Source organism: Salvelinus alpinus, chromosome 2, assembly GCF_045679555.1.
Source record: "Salvelinus alpinus chromosome 2, SLU_Salpinus.1, whole genome shotgun sequence".
Taxonomy (NCBI): Eukaryota; Metazoa; Chordata; class Actinopteri; order Salmoniformes; family Salmonidae; genus Salvelinus; species Salvelinus alpinus.
This window is the reverse complement of record NC_092087.1, coordinates 90,684,582-90,690,889: the sequence shown is the minus strand read 5'-3', so window position 1 is coordinate 90,690,889 and position 6,308 is coordinate 90,684,582. Positions and strand designations below refer to the sequence as shown.

The 6,308-nt window shown below is 41.4% G+C and overlaps 1 long non-coding RNA gene across 1 annotated transcript; it reads right to left on the bottom strand.

Moving 5' to 3' along the window:
• Positions 1–2,914: 2,914 nt before the first annotated feature.
• LOC139568201 (uncharacterized) lies at positions 2,915–3,835 on the bottom strand. The gene is made up of 3 exons (XR_011673541.1): positions 3,526–3,835; positions 3,341–3,424; positions 2,915–3,114 (listed from the first exon to the last, which is right to left on the bottom strand). It is a non-coding gene; the product is annotated as an uncharacterized lncRNA (long non-coding RNA).
• Between the last annotated feature and the right edge of the window lie 2,473 nt (positions 3,836–6,308).

Genomic DNA, 6,308 nt, shown 5'->3' with positions numbered 1-6,308 from the left:
CTGTAGTGCTGTAACACATAGACTATGTTGTAATATGTTAAATGTATATTGAGGGACCATAATCACTGCTACTGGATAATTGTTAGGTACAGTAGTTAACTGAAGGGTTGTCCCAACTTGTTTAAATCATTATAATACTACTACTAATAATAATAATAATAGTTATAGCAGTGTTCCTTATCAGTGCAGTGTTCCTTATCAGTACAGTATGTATGCAGGTATTCGTACTTACAACCAGCAATATCAAGAAAGGCCAGTAGGCGGCAATGGTACTGTACACTGTATGGGAGCAGTTTTCATAAATACAATGAACATGGTGTGATCTCATCGTAAAGAATCTCCATTGAGAACCATCACAAAGTTGGTCTCCGTATTGAATTGACCTTTTAATTTGACTTTGTGATACATTTATATAGTCATTAAATATGTGCACCTGGCCTGAGTCTACTACAATATCTTTACAAGAACAAAAAGCTTAAAATAAGTACAGTTCTAAAAGCAAAATAACTACTTCAATGAAAAACCCAAATAAATCAAACAAAATATCCTTCAGTCAGTGTCTCAACTCTTCAAACAGCAGCTATGGACAAGTATGTCACACAAAGTATGCAATTTTAAATAAAATAACATGAAATAAATCATTTGTAAGTGTACTGTCATGTACTAAAAACTGAAAACTACTAAACAAAAGAACAAATATCAATTACACCAGGGGTTCTCAAACAGGGGTCCATGGACTAATTGCAAGGTGTCCGTGAAATAAAAAAGTTTAATGAATGTAGTCAGTACCACAAGGTTTCCAGTAAGTTTACATATAATATAGAGGGGGTGGTGGTCCCTGAGGACCGCTGAAAACCTTGCCTGCCTTGCCTCAATATGCAGGGGTTCCAGTACCCAAAAAAGGTTGAGAACCACTGCTATACACACTACTGAACAAAAGAACCGAACATATGTTTGCGGGTTTCAATGGATCCAACAAATTGCTGGCAGATATTTTCCCTCTTGAGACTGTCCAGCCTGTCTTTATGTACATTACAGACAACTACGCCGTTCAGTCTCTCTTGGCCCATGCTAGCCCGTAGCCAAGTCTTTAACCTGCGGAGTGCACTGAAACTCCTCTCAGCCTCACATGAAGACACTGGCACCACAAACAAAATTCTGATCAGCACCTCAACTTGGTCAAACAACCCCCGCACCTCCACTGGAAGCCTCCTGAGGACCTCTGCTGCCTCTCCACTGCTGCTACAGGGGTATTTGTTGTGAAAGAGAGGGATCTGCACTGAAAGAGAATCTATGTTCAGCTCAGGGTACTGATCTAGAGACTCATCCAACTCCCCCGTGAGAAGCGCTCTTTCCAACTTTTGCAGGACGTTTAGACTGTCCTGGTCAAAACGGTCGCCAAACTGAACCTCCACACCATCCAACACTTAAAAAAATTCTGCCCTATAGTGATCCACTGCTTTGCCAGCAAATCGTCTTGAGTGCGTCTCAATGGATTCAATGGATTCAATAGAGTCAATCAAAGTTGTTGCTTTCTCATACAGTGCAAGGTAGCTTTCGTCATTTCTCTTGCCCCTAAGAGATGACCGCACACACTCGACTGCAGCCTGCATACCAGAGACAGTCTGAGTTTTCTTCTGCAGTGAAATGTTTAGACATTCAAGCTCTCCAAGAACAGCAGAGGCAAGTGTGAGGCCCAACACAGTCTTGCCTTTGCTGAAGTGCTCGAATAAGCCACTGGCAGTTGAAGCTGTCTTGGATGCAGTTTTTGCCATCTCCTCTAGGCTGCTGAGTACCCGCTCATACTGCCCTAGCACAGCTCTAATAGCAGTATTCCGCACAGTCCACCTTGTTGGACATAGGGGTTTCAGGGTGGTCAGATTTGTATCTTTGGACGTGGCAATTGATTCAAACATGCTCTTAAACTTTCCTGACTGGCCATAGAGGACACCTAACTGATGGACCCAAGAAAGGGAATCCCGGATCAGTGGGGAGGCTGAGCAGCCAGCCTGTGAAATCAGATTTACACAGTGTGCTCCACAATGGACATAGAGGGCTAATGGCTGCTGCCTCCTCACAATTGCCTGTGCACCTGTGTATTTTCCTGCCATGTTTGAGGCACCAACTTAAGCCAGACATGGGCAAATTGAGCCTCAACAACACATCAGTTGCCACTTTCGCAATGCCCTCGCCTGTTGTCTCCGACACCCTGTATAGCCCAATAAACTCCTCGTGAGGGACAAGGTCATGGTCAACATAACGCAGACAGACACTCTCCTGTTCAGCACCAGAGACATCTTGAGTACCATCAACAATTAATGAAAATTGTACAATCGGAAGAGACCTAATCTCAGCTGCAATGCCTCGAATGACTGTATTGGCCATGATGTTCAGAATTTCATTCTGTGCTTTGGGGCCTGTGTACATTGTGGTACGCTCTGTTAACCACTTCAGTAAAATGGGATCATCCTCTTCTGCCCTGAGTTTCAAAAGCTGGTATAAATTCCCACTGTCACCCGTGTGGCCTCTAAAGGCTTGTCCCTGTCTTACTACATGCCGCACCGAACTAACAATTTTCATCAAGCAATGCCTTGCGTCCTCCTGCTGTTTACCCCACGCGCTGGATAACTGGACACTGATTGGATTTAGCTGGTGTGCTGTTACAGTTACAAAGTGGCGGTGGGTTTGGCAGTTTTGATGTGCTGTGAATTTTTCAATGGCTTTTCTCCAGTTCCTAAATCCTGCACTAATGAAGGCAGCATCTGCTCTTTGGCCAAAAGATGGCTGGCTTGAAAACCCTTGGCTACAGTGAAAACACAACACTCCTTTTATTGATGGATTATAATGTAGCCAGGGGAAATCATGAAACCATCTCTCTTGAAACGTCAACACTCTTTTGGCAAGAGTTTGCGGTTCTATAAATTGTGGGTGTGGCTGATATGGTTTTGTGCCATCACTGAGGTAACTGGACGATGCTGTGCCACTGTCCCCTATACTGGTGCTGCTGGCAACAAGGGTGACACCTGGTCCTGCCGTGGCTGTGACACTGTCCTCTGAAGTCTCTCTCCTTGGCTCTTTCCCTTTCACCACCCTCACTGACTCACAGTCTGTCTCCTAGAAAAGAAATAAGGTGTTTGCTGTACTCCTAACTACCGGTACCCAAAACTACACAATTAATCACAACAGCAATACCATTGCCTTAAACAAATCTTGGTTCAGTCACCAGTTTAAGTTGAGAGTGAGGGTATCCATGGCATTTTCCAATTATGTCCCTATTTTACAAATCAAAAAAATTGAGAACCTTTCATAATGTTGCCAAACAAAGACTCAACAAACTTACCTGAGACTCCCTGTCTCTGCCAGTCTGTCCCTGCATATCTGTCCCCAGCTCTGCTGTCTGTGTGCCATCTGTTGCCTGCTCTGCCTAATGACATCATTGTGAAACATTTCCATTAGCATTTCACTTCTTTCTTATGAACATTTTATCAACTCGTCTTTGAGATATTAGGCTACTAGAGTTCTTACTTTGCGTTTTGGTGTACTGAAAAATACTCTGATGTCCGTCTTTTTACTTTTTTCTGACATTTTTCTACCTGGCTGGCTGGCTGGCTGACCGGTCTAGCTGCACACACACACATTTACACAACACATGCTGCAACGTTTTGAAATTTTAACATAGTTTGTTTCATATTGGCAGGCTTCCAACAATAGCTGAATTTGCAAAGCTAGCGAGCACCAATTCCGTTTCTGTGGTGTTTGCTATAATCTTTGCTACCTGGTTAAAGGTGAAAAAAAAAAAAAATCACTAGCGACAATTTAGCTTTTGCAACGAGACCATTAAATATATTTAACACAATGGTATAAGAGAGTGTAGTTCTGTTCAGTTTGGACTTCAGTTTATCGCTAACCTTATCACAGGGACTTTGAAGCACTACAGCTGCATGCTAATCTTGGAATAAACTGACGATAGCAAATATTCCATCTTTGACGACGCCACATAAATGGAATAGGTACTAGCTAGCTTGATAGTTAATGTTTGCTTTAGTTTGCGCGCTAGCTCTGCAAATTCAGCTAGTGTGTGAACCCTGCAACATTAAAAAAATATATACATTGCTATGGCGCGATTGACTGGATTACCTCACGTCAGTTACGTACACTGAGTGCCTTTCGGACAGTAGATACAAACCCTCTATTACCTTGCAAGCTAAAGAACTGGCAGTGGATCAAATCATTGTGGGGCAAAGGGCGGGGGGGTCGCAATCTTGTGAAATTTAAAAACGCGCTATTAAGTGTCTATAATCAGCACAAGTGCTTTCATTGCGTATTATTAATATTATTGAAATTACATAGTTATGTTTACAGTGATATATTGGGGGGGACAAATCATATTTTTCCCAGGATGGGGGGGTCGTGTCCCCCCTGGGATTTCCGCCTATGTACAGCTCTATCTATGTCTCGCCCAGTGGTGTAAAGTACTTTAGTGAAATACTTGAAAGTACTACCTAAGTAGTTTTTGGGGTATCTGTCCTTTACTTGGGCTTCCGAGTGGCGCAGCGGTCTAAGGCACTGCAGCTCAGTGCTTGAGGCGTCACTACAGACACCTTGGTTCGAATCCAGGCGGTATCTCAACCGGCCGTGATTTGGAGTCCCATAGGGTATCGAACAATTGGCCCAGCTTCGTCCGGGTTTTTCCGTCATTGTAAAGATGAATTTGTTCTTAATTGACATGCCTAATTAAATGAAGGTTTTTACTGTTACTTCACTACATTCCTAAAGAAAATTATGTACTTTTTACTCCGTACATTTTCCCTCATACCCAAAACTATTCTTTACATTTTGAATGCTTATCAGGACACGACAATTGTTTAAATCACACACTTATCAAGAGAACATCCCTACTGCATCTGATCTGGCCGACTCACTAAACACATGCTTCGTTTATAAATGATGTCTGAGTGTTGGAGTGTGTCCCTGGCCATCTGTAAATTAATAAAGAACAACAAAAAGGTGCCATCTGGTTTGCTTTACTTTTTACTTTTGATACCTAAGTATATTTAAGCAATTACATTTACTTTAGATACTTAAGTATATTTTAAACCATTTACTCTTAGACTTTTACTCAAGTAATATTTTACCGGGTGACATTCACTTATACTTGAGTCATTTTATATTAAGGTATCTTTACTTTTACTCAAACTTGACAAGTGGGTACTTTTCCACTTGGAGCTACAACAACGATGTGTGCTGTTGGGGGACTGGAGTTGGGAAACACTGATGTAAGGAAACAGACACCGTTTCAATATTGTCAATAGGCAATCTTTACCTCCCAAATGAACAGACTAAGTAGGGCAGTAGAAGACACACAACCAGCTTTCTGGATCAGTCCTTCTAGAATGCTCCACAGATGGACAGTCATCAAACCATTGTTGTCTCGGACCCTGAGATGGGCCATTAATCACCACTGTTCTGTAAATCAAGGTTAGTGACCCAACCCTGGCAGTCTCCCGTGAATTGACGTGTGTCCAATTGAATTGAGTGGTTTGCTATTATTCTGTAAATGTATTGTAAATAAATTGTAAATGGTCACTCAAAACCGGTTCAGGCCAATTTGACAACACAATCTCACATTCAATTCGTGCATGTATATAATGTATTTCAGCATGTTGTTTTGTGGCTTAATTCGTGAGAAAAGACAATAATTTAAACACGATAGCCTATAATTCAATGCTTTCTTCATTAATGAACGTTATGAATATACCTTAATGTCGTTTTATAAATGGTGTTTGTATTGCTATATATACTGTTTTCGATTTTTCTGAGCAGACTTTCTGATCACAATTTGTGAGAAAAGACACACATTTATGTGCGACTTAATCCGTGGGAAAAACATTTTTATTAATGCCACTGCTGTTTTCTATGTTTGATTTCGCTTAATACTTTGGGATACTGGTGCACTTGTAGCCAGAAAGGCCCTTTTTTTCGTGAAGGCAACAGTACACGATATTCTTCATAACGCGTTTCATACAAGTTAAACAGGTTAATGTAAAATAATGAATTATGTTGGTTGACACTTATGGCTCTTCCAAGGCCGTTTCATTATGATTATTACTGTGTCAATCATGTTAGCGAGTCAGAAATGTCAGTTTCCTAGTACCGAATAGCACTTGAATGCTGTATAATGCTGGCTTCATATTCTCCTATGACACTGGACAATGGGAAGTCGTAACTCCGACATGATTGTGTTCAAGTTCTTTTCAAGTCGGAACAATTCATAAGCCAATAGATTGGCAACAACATTTTCTCCGTTT